Source organism: Phyllobates terribilis, unplaced genomic scaffold (assembly GCF_046119375.1).
Source record: "Phyllobates terribilis strain yellow unplaced genomic scaffold, ASM4611937v1 Scaffold_3__8_contigs__length_932513732, whole genome shotgun sequence".
Classification (NCBI taxonomy): domain Eukaryota; kingdom Metazoa; phylum Chordata; class Amphibia; order Anura; family Dendrobatidae; genus Phyllobates; species Phyllobates terribilis.
Genome location: NW_027362763.1, coordinates 652118315 through 652142429, shown reverse-complemented (window position 1 = coordinate 652142429; position 24115 = coordinate 652118315).

Here is a 24115-nt window from a genome sequence, read left to right as displayed (position 1 = left end):
GACTGGAGGATAAGACATGATGTAACAGCAGAATAGTGACTGCAGCTCTGGAGGTGACTGGAGGATAAGACACAATGTAACAGCAGAATAGTGACCGCAGCTCTGGAGGTGACTGGAGGATAAGACATGATGTAACAGCAGAATAGTGACTGCAGCTCTGGAGGTGACTGAAGGATAAGACATGATGTAACAGCAGAATAGTGACTGCAGCTCTGGAAGTGACTAGAGGATAAGACATAATGTAACAGCAGAATAGTGACTGCAGCTCTGGAGGTGACTGGAGGATATGGCATGATGTAACAGCAGAATAGTGACTGTTGCTCTGGAGGTGACTGGAGAATAACACACGATGTAACAGCAGAATAGTGACTGCAGCCCTGGAGGTGACTAGAGGATAAGATATCATGTAACAGCAGAATAGTGACTACAGCTCTGGAGGTGGCTGGAGGATAAGACATGATGTAACAGCAGAATAGTGACTGCTGCTCTGGAGGTGACTGGAGGATAAAACACGTTGTAACAGCAGAATAGTGACTGCAGCTCTGGAGGTGACTGGAGGATTAGACATGATGTAACAGCAGAATAGTGACTGCAGCTCTGGAGATGACTGAAGGATAAGACATGATGTAACAGCAGAATAGTGAGTGCAGCTCTGAAGGTGACTGGAGGATAAGACATGATGTAACAGCAGAATAGTGAGTGCAGCTCTGGAGGTGACTGGAGGATAAGACACGATGTAACAGCAGAATAGTGACTGCAGCTCTGAAGGTGACTGGAGGATAAGACATGATGTAACAGCAGAATAGTGAGTGCAGCTCTGTAGGTGACTGGAGGATTAGACATGATGTAACAGCAGAATAGTGACTGCAGCTCTGGAGGTGACTGGAAGATAAGGCACGATATAACCGCAGAATAGTGAGTGCAGCTCTGGAGGTGAGTGGAGGATTAGACATGATGTAACAGCAGAATAGTGACTGCAGCTCTGGAGGTGATTGAAGGATAAGACAAGATGTAACAGCACAATAGTGAGTGCAGCTCTGGAAGTGACTGGAGGATAAGGCACGATATAACCGCAGAATAGTGACTGCAGCTCTGGAGGTGACTGGAGGATAAGACACGATGTAACGGCACAATAGTAACTGCAGCTCTGGAGGTGACTGGAGGATTAGACATGATGTAACAGCAGAATGGTGAGTGCAGCTCTGGAGGTGATTAGAGGATTAAGACACATGTAACAGCAGAATAGTGAGTGCAGCTCTGGAGGTGACAGGAGGATAAGACATGATGTAACAGCAGAATAGTGAGTGCAGCTCTGGAGGTGATTAGAGGATTAAGACACATGTAACAGCAGAATAGTGACTGCAGCTCTGGAGGTGACTGGAGGATAAGACATGATGCAACAGCAGAATAGTGACTGCAGCTCTGGAGGTGACTGGAGGATAAGACTTAATATAACAGCAGAATAGTGACTGCAGCTCTGGAGGTGACTGGAGGATTAGACATGATGTAACAGCAGAATAGTGACTGCAGCTCTGGAGGTGACTGGAGGATAAGACATTATGTAACAGCAGAATAGTGACGGCAGCTCTGGAGGTGACTGGAGGATTAGACATAATGTAACAGCAGAATTGTGACTGCAGCTCTGGAGATGACTGGAGGATAAGACATGATGTAACAGAAGAATAGTAACGGCAGCTCTGGAGGTGACTAGAGGATAAGATATGATGTAACAGCAGAATAGTGACTGCAGTTCTGGTGGTGACTGGAGGATAAGACACGATGTAACAGCAGAATAGTGACTGCAGCTCTGGAGGTGACTGGAGAATAAGACATGATGTAACAGCAGAATAGTGACAGCAGCTCTGGAGGTGACTGGAGGATAAGACATGATGTAACAGCAGAATAGTGACTGCAGCTCTGGAGGTGACTGGAGGATTAGACATAATGTAACAGCAGAATTGTGACTGCAGCTCTGGAGATGACTGGAGGATAAGACATGATGTAACAGCAGAATAGTGACTGCAGCTCTGGAGGTGACTGGAGGATTAGACATGATGTAACAGCAGAATAGTGACTGCAGCTCTGGAGGTGACTGGAGGATAAGACATGATGTAACAGCAGAATAGTGATTGCAGCTCTGGAGGTGACTGGAGGATTAGACATAATGTAACAGCAGAATTGTGACTGCAGCTCTGGAGATGACTGGAGGATAAGACATGATGTAACAGAAGAATAGTAACGGCAGCTCTGGAGGTGACTAGAGGATAAGATATGATGTAACAGCAGAATAGTGACTGCAGTTCTGGTGGTGACTGGAGGATAAGACACGATGTAACAGCAGAATAGTGACTGCAGCTCTGGAGGTGACTGGAGAATAAGACATGATGTAACAGCAGAATAGTGACTGCAGCTCTGGAGGTGATTATAGGATAAGATATGATATAACATCAGAATAGTGACTGCAGCTCTAGAGGTGACTAGAGGATTAGATATGATGTAACAGCAGAATAGTGACTGCAGCTCTGGAGGTGACTAGAGGATAAGATATGATGTAACAGCAGAATAGTGACTGCAGCTCTGGAGGTGACTCGAGGATTAGACATGATGTAACTGCAGAATAGTGACTGCAGCTCTGGAGGTGACTAGAGGATAAGACATGATGTAACAGCACAATAGTAACTGCAGCTCTGGAGGTGACTGGAGGATAAGACACGATGTAACAGCAGAATAGCGACCGCAGCTCTGGAGGTTACTGGAGGATGAGACATGATGTAACAGCAGAATAGTGACTGCAGCTCTGGAGGTGACTGAAGGATAAGACATGATGTAACCGCAGAATAGTGACTGCAGCTCTGGAGGTGACTGGAGGATAAGACATGATGTAACAGCAGAATAGTGACTGCAGCTCTGAAGGTGACTGAAGGATAAGACACGATGTAACAGCAGAATAGTGACTGCAGCTCTGGAGGTGACTGGAGGATAAGACATGATGTAACAGCAGAATAGTGACTGCAGCTCTGGAGGTGACTGGAGGATAAGACATGATGTAACAGCAGAATAGTGACTGCAGCTCTGGAGGTGACTGGAGGATAAGACACGATGTAACAGCAGAATAGCGACCGCAGCTCTGGAGGTTACTGGAGGATGAGACAAGATGTAACAGCAGAATAGTGACTGCAGCTCTGGAGGTGACTGAAGGATAAGACATGATGTAACCGCAGAATAGTGACTGCAGCTCTGGAGGTGACTGGAGGCTAAGACATGATGTAACAGCAGAATAGTGACTGCAGCTCTGGAGGTGACTGGAAGATAAGACACGATGTAACAGCAGAATAGTGACTGCAGCTCTGGAGGTGACTGGAGGATAAGACATGATGTAACAGCAGAATAGTGACTGCAGCTCTGGAGGTGACTGGAGGATAAGACGCAATGTAACAGCAGAATAGTGAGTGCAGCTCTGGAGGTGACTGGAGGATAAGACATGATGTAACTGCAGAATAGTGACTGCAGCTCTGAAGGTGACTGAAGGATAAGACACGATGTATCAGCAGAATAGTGACTGCAGCTCTGGAGGTGACTGGAGGATAAGACATGATGTAACAGCAGAATAGTGACTGCAGCTCTGGAGGTGACTGGCGGATAAGACACGATGTAACAGCAGAATAGTGACTGCAGCTCTGGAGGTGACTGGAGGATTAGACACGATGTAACAGCAGAATAGTGACTGCTGCTCTGGAGGTGACTGGAGGATAAGACACGATGTAACAGCAGAATAGGGAACGCAGCTCTGGAGGTGACTGGAGGATAAGACATGATGTAACAGCAGAATAGTGACTGCAGCTCTGGAGGTGACTGAAGGATAAGACATGATGTAACAGCAGAATAGTGACTGCTGCTCTGGAGGTGACTGGAGGATAAGACACGATATAACAGCAGAGTAGGGACCACAGCTCTGGAGGTGACTGGAGGATAAGACATGATGTAACAGCATAATAGTGACTGCAGCTCTGGAGGTGACTGGAGGATAAGACATGATGTAACAGTAGAATAGTGACTGCAGCTCTGGAGGTGACTGGAGGATAAGACATGATGTAACAGCAGAATAGTGACTGCAGCTCTGGAGGTGACTGGAGGATAAGACATGATGTAACAGTAGAATAGTGACTGCAGCTCTGGAGGTGACTGGAGGATAAGACATGATGTAACAGCATAATAGTGACTGCAGCTCTGGAGGTGACTGGAGGATAAGACATGATGTAACAGTAGAATAGTGACTGCAGCTCTGGAGGTGACAGGAGGATAAGACATGATGTAACAGCAGAATAGTGACTGCAGCTCTGGAGGTGACTGGAGGATAAGACATGATGTAACAGTAGAATAGTGACCGCAGCTTTGGAGGTGACTGGAGGATTAGAAATGATGTAACAGCAGAATAGTGACTGCAGCTCTGAAGGTGACTGGAGAATAAAACATGATGTAACAGCAGAATAGTGACTGCAGCTCTGTAGGTGACTGGAGTATAAGACTCAATATAACAGCAGAATAGTGACTGCAGCTCTGGAGGTGACTGGAGGATTAGACATGATGTAACAGCAGAATAGTGACTGCAGCTCTGGAGGTGACTAGAGGATAAAATATGATGTAACAGCAGAATAGTGACTGCAGCTCTGGAGGTGACTGGAGGATAAAACACGATGTAACAGCAGAATAGTGACTGCAGCTCTGGAGGTGACTGGAGGATAAGACACGATGTAAGAGCAGAATAGTGACTGCAGCTCTGGAGGTGACTGGAGGATAAAACACGATGTAACAGCACAATAGTGACTGCAGCTCTGGAGGTGACTGGAGAATAAGACATGATGTAACTGCAGAATAGTGACTGCAGCTCTGGAGGGGACTAGAGGATTAGACATGATGCAACAGCAGAATAAAGAGTACTGCTCTGGAGGTGACTAGACAATTAGACATGATGTAACAGCAGAATAGTGACTGCAACTCTGGAGGTGACTAGAGGATAAGATGTGATGTAACAGCAGAATAGTGACTGCAACTCTGGAGGTGACTAGAGGATTAGACATGATGCAACAGCAGAATAGTGACTGCAGCTCTGGAGGTGACTAGAGGATAAGATATGATGTAACAGCAGAATAGTGACTGCAGCTCTGGAGGTGACTAGAGGATAAGATGTGATGTAACAGCAGAATAGTGACTGCAACTCTGGAGGTGACTAGAGGATTAGACATGATGCAACAGCAGAATAGTGACTGCAGCTCTGGAGGTGACTAGAGGATAAGATATGATGTAACAGCAGAATAGTGACTGCAGCTCTGGAGGTGACTAGAGGATAAGATGTGATGTAACAGCAGAATAGTGACTGCAACTCTGGAGGTGACTAGAGGATTAGACATGATGCAACAGCAGAATAGTGACTGCAGCTCTAGAGGTGACTAGAGGATTAGACATGATGTAACAGCAGAATAGTGACTGCAGCTCTGGAGGTGACTAGAGGATAAGATGTGATGTAACAGCAGAATAGTGACTGCAACTCTGGAGGTGACTAGAGGATTAGACATGATGTAACAGCAGAATAGTGACTGCAGCTCTGGAGGTGACTAGAGGATAAGATATGATGTAACAGCAGAATAGTGACTGCAGCTCTGGAGGTGACTAGAGGATAAGATGTGATGTAACAGCAGAATAGTGACTGCAGCTCTGGAGGTGACTGGAGGATTAGACATGATGTAACAGCAGAATAGTGACTGCAGCTCTGGAGGTGATTGGAGGATAAGACATGATGTAACAACAGAATAGTGACTGCAGCTCTGGAGGTGACTAGAGGATAAGATATGATGTAACATCAGAATAGTGACTGCAGCTCTGGAGGTGACTAGACGATTAGACATGATGTAACAGAAGAATAGTGACTGCAGCTCTGGAGGTGACTAGAGGATAAGATATGATGTAACAGCAGAATAGTGGCTGCAGCTCTGGAGGTGACTGGAGGATTAGACATGATGTAACAGCAGAATAGTGACTGCAGCTCTGGAGGTGACTGGAGGATTAGACATGATGTAACAGCAGAATAGTGACTGCAGCTCTGGAGGTGACTGGAGGATTAGACATGATGTAACAGCAGAATAGTGAGTGCAGCTCTGGAGGTGATTGAAGGATAAGACAAGATGTAACAGCACAATAGTGAGTGCAGCTCTGGAAGTGACTGGAGGATAAGGCACGATATAACCGCAGAATAGTGACTGCAGCTCTGGAGGTGACTGGAGGATAAGACACGATGTAATGGCACAATAGTAACTGCAGCTCTGGAGGTGACTGGAGGATTAGACATGATGTAACAGCAGAATGGTGAGTGCAGCTCTGGAGGTGATTAGAGGATTAAGACACATGTAACAGCAGAATAGTGAGTGCAGCTCTGGAGGTGACAGGAGGATAAGACATGATGTAACAGCAGAATAGTGAGTGCAGCTCTGGAGGTGATTAGAGGATTAAGACACATGTAACAGCAGAATAGTGACTGCAGCTCTGGAGGTGACTGGAGGATAAGACGTGATGCAACAGCAGAATAGTGACTGCAGCTCTGGAGGTGACTGGAGGATAAGACTTAATATAACAGCAGAATAGTGACTGCAGCTCTGGAGGTGACTGGAGGATTAGACATGATGTAACAGCAGAATAGTGACTGCAGCTCTGGAGGTGACTGGAGGATAAGACATTATGTAACAGCAGAATAGTGACGGCAGCTCTGGAGGTGACTGGAGGATTAGACATGATGTAACAGCAGAATTGTGACTGCAGCTCTGGAGATGACTGGAGGATAAGACATGATGTAACAGAAGAATAGTAACGGCAGCTCTGGAGGTGACTAGAGGATAAGATATGATGTAACAGCAGAATAGTGACTGCAGTTCTGGTGGTGACTGGAGGATAAGACACGATGTAACAGCAGAATAGTGACTGCAGCTCTGGAGGTGACTGGAGAATAAGACATGATGTAACAGCAGAATAGTGACTGCAGCTCTGGAGGTGATTATAGGATAAGATATGATATAACATCAGAATAGTGACTGCAGCTCTAGAGGTGACTAGAGGATTAGACATGATGTAACAGCAGAATAGTGACTGCAGCTCTGGAGGTGACTAGAGGATAAGATATGATGTAACAGCAGAATAGTGACTGCAGCTCTGGAGGTGACTCGAGGATTAGACATGATGTAACTGCAGAATAGTGACTGCAGCTCTGGAGGTGACTAGAGGATAAGACATGATGTAACAGCACAATAGTAACTGCAGCTCTGGAGGTGGCTGGAGGATTAGACATGATGTAACAGCAGAATAGTGACTGCAGCTCTGGAGGTGACTGAAGGATAAAACATGATGTAACAGCAGAATAGTGAATGCAGCTCTGGAGGTGACTGGAAGATTAGACATGATGTAACAGCAGAAGAGTGACTGCAGCTCTGGAGGTGACTGAAGGATAAAACATGATGTAACAGCAGAATAGTGACTGCAGCTCTGGAGGTGACTGGAGGATAAGACACGATGTAACAGCAGAATAGCGACCGCAGCTCTGGAGGTTACTGGAGGATGAGACATGATGTAACAGCAGAATAGTGACTGCAGCTCTGGAGGTGACTGAAGGATAAGACATGATGTAACCGCAGAATAGTGACTGCAGCTCTGGAGGTGACTGGAGGATAAGACATGATGTAACAGCAGAATAGTGACTGCAGCTCTGAAGGTGACTGAAGGATAAGACACGATGTAACAGCAGAATAGTGACTGCAGCTCTGGAGGTGACTGGAGGATAAGACATGTTGTAACAGCAGAATAGTGACTGCAGCTCTGGAGGTGACTGGAGGATAAGACATGATGTAACAGCAGAATAGTGACTGCAGCTCTGGAGGTGACTGGAGGATAAGACACGATGTAACAGCAGAATAGCGACCGCAGCTCTGGAGGTTACTGGAGGATGAGACAAGATGTAACAGCAGAATAGTGACTGCAGCTCTGGAGGTGACTGAAGGATAAGACATGATGTAACCGCAGAATAGTGACTGCAGCTCTGGAGGTGACTGGAGGATAAGACATGATGTAACAGCAGAATAGTGACTGCAGCTCTGGAGGTGACTGGAAGATAAGACACGATGTAACAGCAGTATAGTGACGGCAGCTCTGGAGGTGACTGAAGGATAAGACATGATGTAACAGCAGAATAGTGACTGCAGCTCTGGAGGTGACTGGAGGATAAGACGCAATGTAACAGCAGAATAGTGAGTGCAGCTCTGGAGGTGACTGGAGGATAAGACATGATGTAACTGCAGAATAGTGACTGCAGCTCTGAAGGTGACTGAAGGATAAGACACGATGTATCAGCAGAATAGTGACTGCAGCTCTGGAGGTGACTGGAGGATAAGACATGATGTAACAGCAGAATAGTGACTGCAGCTCTGGAGGTGACTGGCGGATAAGACACGATGTAACAGCAGAATAGTGACTGCAGCTCTGGAGGTGACTGGAGGATTAGACACGATGTAACAGCAGAATAGTGACTGCTGCTCTGGAGGTGACTGGAGGATAAGACACGATGTAACAGCAGAATAGGGAACGCAGCTCTGGAGGTGACTGGAGGATAAGACATGATGTAACAGCAGAATAGTGACTGCAGCTCTGGAGGTGACTGAAGGATAAGACATGATGTAACAGCAGAATAGTGACTGCTGCTCTGGAGGTGACTGGAGGATAAGACACGATATAACAGCAGAGTAGGGACCACAGCTCTGGAGGTGACTGGAGGATAAGACATGATGTAACAGCATAATAGTGACTGCAGCTCTGGAGGTGACAGGAGGATAAGACATGATGTAACAGCAGAATAGTGACTGCAGCTCTGGAGGTGACTGGAGGATAAGACATGATGTAACAGTAGAATAGTGACCGCAGCTTTGGAGGTGACTGGAGGATTAGACATGATGTAAAAGCAGAATAGTGACTGCAGCTCTGAAGGTGACTGGAGAATAAGACATGATGTAACAGCAGAATAGTGACTGCAGCTCTGTAGGTGACTGGAGGATAAGACTCAATATAACAGCAGAATAGTGACTGCAGCTCTGGAGGTGACTGGAGGATTAGACATGATGTAACAGCAGAATAGTGACTGCAGCTCTGGAGGTGACTAGAGGATAAAATATGATGTAACAGCAGAATAGTGACTGCAGCTCTGGAGGTGACTGGAGGATAAAACACGATGTAACAGCAGAATAGTGACTGCAGCTCTGGAGGTGACTGGAGGATAAGACACGATGTAACAGCAGAATAGTGACTGCAGCTCTGGAGGTGACTGGAGGATAAAACACGATGTAACAGCACAATAGTGACTGCAGCTCTGGAGGTGACTGGAGAATAAGACATGATGTAACTGCAGAATAGTGACTGCAGCTCTGGAGGGGACTAGAGGATTAGACATGATGCAACAGCAGAATAAAGAGTGCTGCTCTGGAGGTGACTAGACAATTAGACATGATGTAACAGCAGAATAGTGACTGCAACTCTGGAGGTGACTAGAGGATAAGATGTGATGTAACAGCAGAATAGTGACTGCAACTCTGGAGGTGACTAGAGGATTAGACATGATGCAACAGCAGAATAGTGACTGCAGCTCTGGAGGTGACTAGAGGATAAGATATGATGTAACAGCAGAATAGTGACTGCAGCTCTGGAGGTGACTAGAGGATAAGATGTGATGTAACAGCAGAATAGTGACTGCAACTCTGGAGGTGACTAGAGGATTAGACATGATGCAACAGCAGAATAGTGACTGCAGCTCTAGAGGTGACTAGAGGATTAGACATGATGTAACAGCAGAATAGTGACTGCAGCTCTGGAGGTGACTAGAGGATAAGATGTGATGTAACAGCAGAATAGTGACTGCAACTCTGGAGGTGACTAGAGGATTAGACATGATGTAACAGCAGAATAGTGACTGCAGCTCTGGAGGTGACTAGAGGATAAGATATGATGTAACAGCAGAATAGTGACTGCAGCTCTGGAGGTGACTAGAGGATAAGATGTGATGTAACAGCAGAATAGTGACTGCAGCTCTGGAGGTGACTGGAGGATTAGACATGATGTAACAGCAGAATAGTGACTGCAGCTCTGGAGGTGATTGGAGGATAAGACATGATGTAACAACAGAATAGTGACTGCAGCTCTGGAGGTGACTAGAGGATAAGATATGTTGTAAAATCAGAATAGTGACTGCAGCTCTGGAGGTGACTAGACGATTAGACATGATGTAACAGAAGAATAGTGACTGCAGCTCTGGAGGTGACTAGAGGATAAGATATGATGTAACAGCAGAATAGTGACTGCAGCTCTGGAGGTGACTGGAGGATTAGACATGATGTAACAGCAGAATAGTGACTGCAGCTCTGGAGGTGACTGGAGGATTAGACATGATGTAACAGCAGAATAGTGACTGCAGCTCTGGAGGTGACTGGAGGATTAGAAATGATGTAACAGCAGAATAGTGACTACAGCTCTGGAGGTGACTGAAGGATAAGACATGATGTAACAGCAGAATAGTAACTGCAGCGCTGGAGGTGACTGGAGGATAAGACACGATGTAACAGCAGAATAGCGACCGCAGCTCTGGAGGTGACTGGAGGATGAGACATGATGTAACAGCAGAATAGTGACTGCAGCTCTGGAGGTGACTGAAGGATAAGACATGATGTAACAGCAGAATAGTGACTGCAGCTCTGGAGGTGACTGGAGGATAAGACACGATGTAACAGCAGAATAGGGACCGCAGCTCTGGAGGTGACTGGAGGATAAGACATGATGTAACAGCAGAATAGTGACTGCAGCTCTGGAGGTGACTGGAGGATTAGACATGATGTAACAGCAGAACAGTGACTGCAGCTCTGGAGGTCACTAGAGGATAAGAAATGATGTAACAGCAGAATAGTGACTGCAGCTCTGGAGGTGACTGGAGGATAAGACATGATGTAACAGCAGAATAGTGAGTGCAGCTCTGGAGGTGATTGAAGGATAAGACACGATGTAACAGCACAATAGTGAGTGCAGCTCTGGAGGTGACTGGAGGATAAGGCACGATATAACCGCGGAATAGTGACTGCAGCTCTGGAGTTGACTGGAGGATAAGACATGATGTAACAGCAGAATAGTGACTGCAGCTCTGGAGGTGACTGGAGGATAAGACATGATGTAACAGTAGAATAGTGACTGCAGCTCTGGAGGTGACTGGAGGATAAGACATGATGTAACAGCAGTATAGTGACCGCTGCTCTGTAGGTGACTGGAGGATTATACATGATGTAACAGCAGAATAGTGACTGCAGCTCTGGAGGTGACTAGAGGATAAGATATGATGTAACAGCAGAATCTTGACTGCAGCTCTGGAGGTGACTGGAGGATAAGACATGATGTAACAGCAGAATAATGACTGCAGCTCTGGAGGTGACTGGAGGATTAGACATGATGTAACAGCAGAATAGTGACCGCAGCTCTGGAGGTGACTGAAGGATAATACATGATGTAACAGTAGAATAGTGACTGCAGCTCTGGAGGTGACTGGAGGATAAGACATGATGTAACAGCAGTATAGTGACCGCTGCTCTGTAGGTGACTGGAGGTTTATACATGATGTAACAGCAGAATAGTGACTGTAGCTCTGAAGGTGACTGGAGGATAAAACATGATGTAACAGCAGAATAGTGACTGCAGCTCTGGAGGTGACTAGAGGATAAGATATGATGTAACAGCAGAATATTGACTGCAGCTCTGGAGGTGACTGGAGGATAAGACATGATGTAACAGCAGAATAATGACTGCAGCTCTGGAGGTGACTGGAGGATTAGACATGATGTAACAGCAGAATAGTGACTGCAGCTCTGGAGGTGACTGGAGGATAAGACATGATGTAACATCAGAATAGTGACTGCAGCTTTGGAGGTGACAGGAGGATAAGACATGATGTAACAGCAGAATAGTAACTGCAGCTCTGGAGGTGACTGGAGGATAAGACATGATGCAACAGCAGAATAGTGACTGCAGCTCTGGAGGTGACTGGAGGATAAAACACGATGTAACAGCAGAATAGTGACTGCAGCTCTGGAGGTGACTGGAGAACAAGACATGATGTAACAGAAAAATAGTGACTGCAGCTCTGGAGGTGACTAGAGGATTAGACATGATGTAACAGCAGAATAGTGACTGCAGCTCTGGAGGTGACTAGAGGATTAGACATGATGTAACAGCAGAACAGTGACTGCAGCTCTGTAGGTGACTGGAGGATTAGACATGATGTAACAGCAGAATAGTGACTGCAGCTCTGGAGGTGACTAGAGGATAAGATATGATGTAACAGCAGAATAGTGACTGCAGCTCTGGAGGTGACTGGAGGATAAGACATGATGTAACAGCAGTATAGTCACCGCAGCTCTGGAGGTGACTGGAGGATAAGACATGATGTAACAGCAGAATAGTGACTGCAGCTCAGGAGGTGACTGGAGGATAAGACACGATGTAACAGCAGAATAGTCAGTGCAGCTCTGGAGGTGACTGGAGGATAAGACATGATGTAACAGCAGAATAGTGAGTGCAGCTCTGGAGGTGACTGAAGGATAAGACCTGATGTAACAGCAGAATAGTGACTGCAGCTCTGGAGGTGACTGGAGGATTAGACATGAAGTAACAGCAGAATAGTGACTGCAGCTCTGGAGGTGACTAGAGGATAAGTTATGATTTAACAGCAGAATAGTGAGTGCAGCTCTGGAGGTGACTGGAGGATAAGACATGATGTAACAGCAGAATAGTTACTGCAGCTCTGGAGGTGACTGGAAGATAAGACACGATGTAACAGCAGAATAGTGAGCGCAGCTCTGGAGGTGACTGGAGGATTAGACATGATGTAACAGCAGAGTAGTGACTGCAGCTCTGGGGGTCACTGGAGGATAAGACACGATGTAACAGCAGAACAGTGAGAGCAGCTCTGGGGGTGACTGGAGGATAAGACACGATGTAACAGCAGAATAGTGAGCGCAGCTCTGGAGGTGACTGGAGGATTAGACATGATGTAACAGCATAATAGTGATAGCAGCTCTGGGGGTGACTGGAGGATAAGACACGATGTAACAGCAGAATAGTGAGTGCAGCTCTAGAGGTGACTGGAAGATAAGACATGATGTAACAGCAGAATAGTGAGCGCAGCTCTCTAGGTGACTGGAAGATTAGACATGATCTAACAGCAGAATAGTGACTGCAGCTCTGGAGGTGACTGGAGGATAAGACACGATATAACAGCACAACAGTGACTGCAGCTCTGGAGGTGACTGGAGGATAAGACACGATGTAACAGCACAATAGTGAGTGCAGCTCTGGAGGTGAGTGGAGGATTAGACATGATGTAACAGCAGAATAGTGAGTGCAGCTCTGGAGGTGATTGGAGGATAAGACACGATTTAACAGCAGAATAGTGAGTGCAGCTCTGGAGGTGAGTGGAGGATTAGACATGATGTAACAGCAGAATAGTGAGTGCAGCTCTGGAGGTGATTGGAGGATAAGACACGATGCAACAGCAGAATAGTGATTGCAGCTCTGGATGTGATTGGAGGATAAGAAACGATGTAACAGCAGAATAGTGACTGCAGCTCTGGAGGTGACTGGAGGATTAGACACGATGTAACAGCAGAATAGTGAGTGCAGCTCTGGAGGTGACTGGAGGATAAGGCACGATATAACCGCTGAATAGTGACTGCAGCTCTGGAGGTGACTGGAGGATAAGACACGATGTAACAGCACAATAGTAACTGCAGCTCTGGAGGTGACTGGAGGATTAGACATGATGTAACAGCAGAATAGTCACTGCAGCTCTGGAGGTGACAGGAGGATAAGACATGATGTAACAGCAGAATAGTGACTGCAGCTCTGGAGGTGACTAGAAGATAAGATATGATGTAACAGCAGAATAGTGACTACAGCTCTGGAGGTGACTGGAGGATAAGACATGATGTAACAGCAGAATAGTGACCGCTGCTCTGTAGGTGACTGGAGGATTAGACATGATGTAACAGCAGAATAGTGACTGCAGCTCTGGAGGTGACTGGAGGATTAGATGTGATGTAACAGCAGAATAGTGACTGCAGCTCTGGAGGTGACTGGAGGATAAGACACAATACAACAGCAGAATAGTGACTGCAGCCCTGGAGGTGACTGGAGGATTAGACATGATGTAACAGCAGAATAGTGACTGCAGCTCTGGAGGTGACTGGAGGATAAGACATGATGTAACAGCAGAATATTGACTGCAGCTTTGGAGGTGAATGGAGGATAAGACATGATCTAACAGCAGAATAGTGACTGCAGCTCTGGAGGTGACTAGAGGATAAGACATGATGTAACAGCAGAATAGTGACTGCAGCTCTGGAGGTGACTGTAGGATAAGACACGGTGTAACAGCAGAATAGTGACTGCAGCTCTGGAGGTGACTGGAGGATAAAATACAATGTAACAGCAGAATAGTGACTGCAGCTCTGGAGGTGACTGGAGAACAAGATATGATGTAACAGCAGAATAGTGACTGCAGCTCTGGAGATGACCAAAGAATTAGACATGATGTAACAGCAGAATAGTGAGTGCAGCTCTGGAGGTGACTAAAGGATTAGACATGATGTAACAGCAGAACAGTGACTGCAGCTCTGGAGGTGACTGGAGGATTAGACATGATGTAACAGCAGAATAGTGACTGCAGCTCTGGAGGTGACTAGAGGATAAGATATGATGTAACAGCAGAATAGTGACAGCAGCTCTGGAGGTGACTGGAGGATAAGACATGATATAACAGCAGAATAGTGACTGCAGCTCTGGAGGTGACTGGAGGAATATACATGATGTAACAGCAGAATAGTGACTGCAGCTCTGGAGGTGATGGAGGATAAGACATGATGTAACAGCAGAATAGTGACAGCAGCTCTGGAGGTGACTGGAGGATTAGACATGATGTAACAGCAGAATAGTGACTGCAGCTCTGGAGGTGACTAGAGGATAAGATATGATGTAACAGCAGAATAGTGACTGCAGCTCTGGAGGTGACTGGAGGATAAGACATGATATAACAGCAGAATAGTGAATGCAGCTCTGGAGATGACTGGAGGAATATACATGATGTAACAGCAGAATAGTGACTGCAGCTCTGGAGGTGACTGGAGGATAAGACATGATGTAACAGCAGAATAGTGACAGCAGCTCTGGAGGTGACTGGAGGATGAGACATGATGTAACAGCAGAATAGTGACTGAAGCTCTGGGGTGACTAGAGGATAAGATATGATGTAACAGCAGAATAGTGACTGCAGCTCTGGAGGTGACTAGAGGATTAGACATGATGTAACAGCAGAATAGTGAATGCAGCTCTGGAGGTGACTGAAGGATAAGATATGATGTAACAGCAGAATAGTGACTGCAGCTCTGGAGGTGACTGGAGGATTAGACATGATGAAACAGCAGAATAGTGACTGCAGCTCTGGAGGTGACTGGAGGATAAGACATGATGTAACAGCAGAATAGTGACTGCAGCTCTGGAGGTGACTAGAGGATTAGACATGATGTAACAGCAGAATAGTGACTGCAGCTCGGGAGGTGACTAGAGGATTAGACATGATGTAACAGCAGAATAGTGACTGCAGCTCTGGAGGTGACTAGAGGATAAGATATGATGTAACAGCAGAATAGTGACTGCAGCTCTAGAGGTGACTGGAGGATAAGACATGATGTAACAGCAGTATAGTGACCGCAGCTCTGGAGGTGACTTGAGGATAAGATATGATGTAACAGCAGAATAGTGACTGCAGCTCTAGACGTGACTGGAGGATAAGACATGATGTAACAGCACTATAGTGACCGCAGCTCTGGAGGTGACTTGAGGATAAAATATGATGTAACAGCAGAATACTGACTTCAGCTCTGGAGGTGACTAGAGGATAAGATATGATGTAACAGCAGAATAATGACTGCAGCTCTGGAGGTGACTGGAGGATTAGACATGATGTAACAGCAGAATAGTGACTGCCGCTCTGGAGGTGACTGGAGGATAAGACATGATTTAACAGCAGTATAGTGACCGCAGCTCTGGAGGTGACTGAAGGATGAGACATGATGTAACAGCAGAATAGTCACTGCAGCTCTGGAGGTGACTGGAGGATAAGACACGATGTAACAGCAGAATAGCGACCGCAGCTCTGGAGGTGACTGAAGGATAAGACACAATGTGACAGCAGAATAGTGACTGCAGCTCTGGAGGTGACTAGAGGATAAGACATGATGTAACAGCAGAATAGTGACTGCAGCTCTAGAGGTGACTGGAGGATAAGACATGATGTAACAGCAGAATAGTGACTGTTGCTCTGGAGGTGACTGGAGAATAACAGACGATGTAACAGCAGAATAGTGACTGCAGCTCTGGAGGTGACTAGAGGATAAGATATGATGTAACAGCAGAATAGTGACTATAGCTCTGGAGGTGGCTGGAGGATAAGACATGATGTAACAGCAGAATAGTGACTGCTGCTCTGGAGGTGACTGGAGGATAAAACACGATGTAACAGCAGAATAGCGACCGCAGCTCTGGAGGTGACTGGAGGATAAGACACGATGTAACAGCAGAATAGTGACTGCAGCTCTGGAGGTGACTGGAGGATTAGACATGATGTAACAGCAGAATAGTGACTGCAGCTCTGGAGGTGACTAGAGGATAAGATCTGATGTAACAGCAGAATAGTGACTGCAGCTCTGGAGGAGACTGGAGGATAAGACATGATGTAACAGCAGAATAGTGAGTGCAGCTCTGGAGGTGATTGAAGGATAAGACACGATGTAACAGCACAATAGTGAGTGCAGCTCTGGAGGTGACTGGAGGATTAGACATGATGTAACAGCAGAATAGTGACTGCAGCTCTGGAGGTGATTAGAGGATTAAGACACGATGTAACAGCAGAATAGTCACTGCAGCTCTGGAGGTGACAGGAGGATAAGACACGATGTAACAGCAGAATAGTGACTGCAGCTCTGGAGGTGACTGGAGGATAAGACATGATGTAACAGTAGAATAGTGACTGTAGCTCTGAAGGTGACTGGAGGATAAAACATGATGTAACAGCAGAATAGTGACTGCAGCTCTGGAGGTGACTAGAGGATAAGATATGATGTAACAGCAGAATATTGACTGCAGCTCTGGAGGTGACTGGAGGATAAGACATGATGTAACAGCAGAATAATGACTGCAGCTCTGGAGGTGACTGGAGGATTAGACATGATGTAACAGCAGAATAGTGACTGCAGCTCTGGAGGTGACTGGAGGATAAGACATGATGTAACATCAGAATAGTGACTGCAGCTTTGGAGGTGACAGGAGGATAAGACATGATGTAACAGCAGAATAGTAACTGCAGCTCTGGAGGTGACTGGAGGATAAGACATGATGCAACAGCAGAATAGTGACTGCAGCTCTGGAGGTGACTGGAGGATAAAACACGATGTAACAGCAGAATAGTGACTGCAGCTCTGGAGGTGACTGGAGAACAAGACATGATGTAACAGAAAAATAGTGACTGCAGCTCTGGAGGTGACTAGAGGATTAGACATGATGTAACAGCAGAATAGTGACTGCAGCTCTGGAGGTGACTAGAGGATTAGACATGATGTAACAGCAGAACAGTGACTGCAGCTCTGTAGGTGACTGGAGGATTAGACATGATGTAACAGCAGAATAGTGACTGCAGCTCTGGAGGTGACTAGAGGATAAGATATGATGTAACAGCAGAATAGTGACTGCAGCTCTGGAGGTGACTGGAGGATAAGACATGATGTAACAGCAGTATAGTCACCGCAGCTCTGGAGGTGACTGGAGGATAAGACATGATGTAACAGCAGAATAGTGACTGCAGCTCAGGAGGTGACTGGAGGATAAGACACGATGTAACAGCAGAATAGTCAGTGCAGCTCTGGAGGTGACTGGAGGATAAGACATGATGTAACAGCAGAATAGTGAGTGCAGCTCTGGAGGTGACTGAAGGATAAGACCTGATGTAACAGCAGAATAGTGACTGCAGCTCTGGAGGTGACTGGAGGATTAGACATGAATTAACAGCAGAATAGTGACTGCAGCTCTGGAGGTGACTAGAGGATAAGTTATGATTTAACAGCAGAATAGTGAGTGAAGCTCTGGAGGTGACTGGAGGATAAGACATGATGTAACAGCAGAATAGTTACTGCAGCTCTGGAGGTGACTGGAAGATAAGACACGATGTAACAGCAGAATAGTGAGCGCAGCTCTGGAGGTGACTGGAGGATTAGACATGATGTAACAGCAGAGTAGTGACTGCAGCTCTGGGGGTCACTGGAGGATAAGACACGATGTAACAGCAGAACAGTGAGAGCAGCTCTGGGGGTGACTGGAGGATAAGACACGATGTAACAGCAGAATAGTGAGCGCAGCTCTGGAGGTGACTGGAGGATTAGACATGATGTAACAGCAGAACAGTGAGAGCAGCTCTGGGGGTGACTGGAGGATAAGACACGATGTAACAGCAGAATAGTGAGCGCAGCTCTGGAGGTGACTGGAGGATAAGACACGATGTAACAGCAGAACAGTGAGAGCAGCTCTGGGGGTGACTGGAGGATAAGACACGATGTAACAGCAGAATAGTGAGCGCAGCTCTGGAGGTGACTGGAGGATTAGACATGATGTAACAGCATAATAGTGATAGCAGCTCTGGGGGTGACTGGAGGATAAGACACGATGTAACAGCAGAATAGTGAGCGCAACTCTCTAGGTGACTGGAAGATTAGACATGATCTAACAGCAGAATAGTGACTGCAGCTCTGGAGGTGACTGGAGGATAAGACACGATATAACAGCACAACAGTGACTGCAGCTCTGGAGGTGACTGGAGGATAAGACACGATGTAACAGCACAATAGTGAGTGCAGCTCTGGAGGTGAGTGGAGGATTAGACATGATGTAACAGCAGAATAGTGAGTGCAGCTCTGGAGGTGATTGGAGGATAAGACACGATGTAACAGCAGAATAATGAGTGCAGCTCTGGAGGTGAGTGGAGGATTAGACATGATGTAACAGCAGAATAGTGAGTGCAGCTCTGGAGGTGATTGGAGGATAAGACACGATGCAACAGCAGAATAGTGATTGCAGCTCTGGATGTGATTGGAGGATAAGACACGATGTAACAGCAGAATAGTGACTGCAGCTCTGGAGGTGACTGGAGGATTAGACACGATGTAACAGCAGAATAGTGAGTGCAGCTCTGGAGGTGACTGGAGGATAAGGCACGATATAACCGCGGAATAGTGAGTGCAGCTCTGGAGGTGACTGGAGGATAAGACACGATGTAACAGCACAATAGTAACTGCAGCTCTGGAGGTGACTGGAGGATTAGACATGATGTAACAGCAGAATAGTGACTGCAGCTCTGGAGGTGATTAGAGGATTAAGACACGATGTAACAGCAGAATAGTCACTGCAGCTCTGGAGGTGACAGGAGGATAAGACATGATGTAACAGCAGAATAGTGACCGCTGCCCTGTAGGTGACTGGAGGATTAGATGTGATGTAACAGCAGAATAGTGACTGCAGCTCTGGAGGTGACTGGAGGATAAGACACAATACAACAGCAGAATAGTGACTGCAGCTCTGGAGGTGACTGGAGGATTAGACATGATGTAACAGCAGAATAGTGACTGCAGCTCTGGAGGTGACTGGAGGATAAGACATGATGTAACAGCAGAATATTGACTGCAGCTTTGGAGGTGACTGGAGGATAAGACATGATCTAACAGCAGAATAGTGACTGCAGCTCTGGAGGTGACTAGAGGATAAGACATGATGTAACAGCAGAATAGTGACTGCAGCTCTGGAGGTGACTGTAGGATAAGACACGGTGTAACAGCAGAATAGTGACTGCAGCTCTGGAGGTGACTGGAGGATAAAATACAATGTAACAGCAGAATAGTGACTGCAGCTCTGGAGGTGACTGGAGAACAAGATATGATGTAACAGCAGAATAGTGACTGCAGCTCTGGAGATGACCAAAGGATTAGACACGATGTAAGAGCAGAATAGTGAGTGCAGCTCTGGAGGTGACTAAAGGATTAGACATGATGTAACAGCAGAACAGTGACTGCAGCTCTGGAGGTGACTGGAGGATTAGACATGATGTAACAGCAGAATAGTGACTGCAGCTCTGGAGGTGACTAGAGGATAAGATATGATGTAACAGCAGAATAGTGACCGCAGCTCTGGAGGTGACTGGAGGATAAGACATGATATAACAGCAGAATAGTGACTGCAGCTCTGGAGGTGACTGGAGGAATATACATGATGTAACAGCAGAATAGTGACTGCAGCTCTGGAGGTGATGGAGGATAAGACATGATGTAACAGCAGAATAGTGACAGCAGCTCTGGAGGTGACTGGAGGATTAGACATGATGTAACAGCAGAATAGTGACTGCAGCTCTGGAGGTGACTAGAGGATAAGATATGATGTAACAGCAGAATAGTGACTGCAGCTCTGGAGGTGACTGGAGGATAAGACATGATATAACAGCAGAATAGTGAATGCAGCTCTGGAGGTGACTGGAGGAATATACATGATGTAACAGCAGAATAGTGACTGCAGCTCTGGAGGTGACTGGAGGATAAGACATGATGTAACAGCAGAATAGTGACAGCAGCTCTGGAGGTGACTGGAGGATGAGACATGATGTAACAGCAGAATAGTGACTGAAGCTCTGGAGGTGACTAGAGGATAAGATATGATATAACAGCAGAATAGTGACTGCAGCTCTGGGGTGACTAGAGGATAAGATATGATGTAACAGCAGAATAGTGACTGCAGCTCTGGAGGTGACTAGAGGATTAGACATGATGTAACAGCAGAATAGTGACTGCAGCTCTGGAGGTGACTGAAGGATAAGATATGATGTAACAGCAGAATAGTGACTGCAGCTCTGGAGGTGACTGGAGGATTAGACATGATGAAACAGCAGAATAGTGACTGCAGCTCTGGAGGTGACTGGAGGATAAGACATGATGTAACAGCAGAATAGTGACTGCAGCTCTGGAGGTGACTAGAGGATTAGACATGATGTAACAGCAGAATAGTGACTGCAGCTCGGGAGGTGACTAGAGGATTAGACATGATGTAACAGCAGAATAGTGACTGCAGCTCTGGAGGTGACTAGAGGATAAGATATGATGTAACAGCAGAATAGTGACTGCAGCTCTAGAGGTGACTGGAGGATAAGACATGATGTAACAGCAGTATAGTGACCGCAGCTCTGGAGGTGACTTGAGGATAAGATATGATGTAACAGCAGAATAGTGACTGCAGCTCTAGACGTGACTGGAGGATAAGACATGATGTAACAGCACTATAGTGACCGCAGCTCTGGAGGTGACTTGAGGATAAAATATGATGTAACAGCAGAATACTGACTGCAGCTCTGGAGGTGACTAGAGGATAAGATATGATGTAACAGCAGAATAATGACTGCAGCTCTGGAGGTGACTGGAGGATTAGACATGATGTAACAGCAGAATAGTGACTGCCGCTCTGGAGGTGACTGGAGGATAAGACATGATGTAACAGCAGTATAGTGACCGCAGCTCTGGAGGTGACTGAAGGATGAGACATGATGTAACAGCAGAATAGTCACTGCAGCTCTGGAGGTGACTGGAGGATAAGACACGATGTAACAGCAGAATAGCGACCGCAGCTCTGGAGGTGACTGAAGGATAAGACACAATGTGACAGCAGAATAGTGACTGCAGCTCTGGAGGTGACTAGAGGATAAGACATGATGTAACAGCAGAATAGTGACTGCAGCTCTAGAGGTGACTGGAGGATAAGACATGATGTAACAGCAGAATAGTGACTGTTGCTCTGGAGGTGACTGGAGAATAACAGACGATGTAACAGCAGAATAGTGACTGCAGCTCTGGAAGTGACTAGAGGATAAGATATGATGTAACAGCAGAATAGTGACTACAGCTCTGGAGGTGGCTGGAGGATAAGACATGATGTAACAGCAGAATAGTGACTGCTGCTCTGGAGGTGACTGGAGGATAAAACACGATGTAACAGCAGAATAGCGACCGCAGCTCTGGAGGTGACTGGAGGATAAGACACGATGTAACAGCAGAATAGTGACTGCAGCTCTGGAGGTGACTGGAGGATTAGACATGATGTAACAGCAGAATAGTGACTGCAGCTCTGGAGGTGACTAGAGGATAAGATCTGATGTAACAGCAGAATAGTGACTGCAGCTCTGGAGGAGACTGGAGGATAAGACATGATGTAACAGCAGAATAGTGACTACATCTCTGGAGGTGACTGGAGGATAAGACATGATGTAACAGCAGAATAGTGACTGCAGCTCTGGAGGTGACTAGAGGATAAGATCTGATGTAACAGCAGAATATTGACTGCAGCTCTGGAGGTGACTGGAGGATAAGACATGATGTAACAGCAGAATAGTGACTGCAGCTCTGGAGGTGACTGAAGGATAAGACACGATGTAACAGAAGAATAGTGACTGCAGCTCTGGAGGTGACTGGAGGATAAGACATGATGTAACAGCAGAATAGTGACTACATCTCTGGAGGTGACTGGAGGATAAGACATGATGTAACAGCAGAATAGTGACTGCAGCTCTGGAGGTGATTGAAGGATAAGACAAGATGTAACAGCACAATAGTGAGTGCAGCTCTGGAAGTGACTGGAGGATAAGGCACGATATAACCGCAGAATAGTGACTGCAGCTCTGGAGGTGACTGGAGGATAAGACACGATGTAACGGCACAATAGTAACTGCAGCTCTAGAGGTGACTGGAGGATAAGACATGATGTAACAGCAGAATAGTGACTGCAGCTCTGGAGGTGACTGGAGGATAAGACTCAATATAACAGCAGAATAGTGACTGCAGCTCTGGAGGTGACTGGAGGATTAGACATGATGTAACAGCAGAATAATGACTGCAGCTCTGGAGGTGACTGGAGGATGAGACATGATGTAACAGCAGAATAGTGAATGCAGCTCTGGAGGTGACTGGAGGATAAGACACGATGTAACAGCAGAATAGTGACTGCAGCTCTGGAGGTGACTGGAGGATAAGACATTATGTAACAGCAGAATAGTGACGGCAGCTCTGGAGGTGACTGGAGGATAAGACATGATGTAACAGCAGAATAGGGACTGCAGCTCTGGAGGTGACTAGAGGATAAGATATGATGTAACAGCAGAATAGTGACTGCAGTTCTGGTGGTGACTGGAGGATAAGACACGATGTAACAGCAGAATAGTGACTGCAGCTCTGGAGGTGACTGGAGAATAAGACATGATGTAACAGCAGAATAGTGACTGCAGCTCTGGAGGTGACTAGAGGATTAGACATGATATAACAGCAGAACAGTGACTGCAGCTCTGGAGGTGACTGGAGGATTAGACATGATGTAACAGGAGAATAGTGACTGCAGCTCTGGAGGTGACTGGAGGATAAGACATGATGTAACAATAGAATAGTGACTGCAGCTCTGGAGGTGACTAGAGGATAAGATTTGATGTAACATCAGAATAGTGACTGCAGCTCTGGAGGTGACTAGAGGATTAGACATGATGTAACAGCAGAATAGTGACTGCAGCTCTGGAGGTGACTAGAGGATAAGATATGATGTAACAGCAGAATAGTGACTGCAGCTCTGGAGGTGACTCGAGGATTAGAGATGATGTAACAGCAGAATAGTGACTGCAGCTCTGGAGGTGACTAGAGGATAAGATATGATGTAACAGCACAATAGTAACTGCAGCTCTGGAGGTGACTGGAGGATTAGACATGATGTAACAGCAGAATAGTGACTGCAGCTCTGGAGGTGACTGGAAGATTAGACATGATGTAACAGCAGAATAGTGACTGCAGCTCTGGAGGTGACTGGAGGATAAGACACGATGTAACAGCACAATAGTAACTGCAGCTCTGGAGGTTACTGGAGGATTAGACATGATGTAACA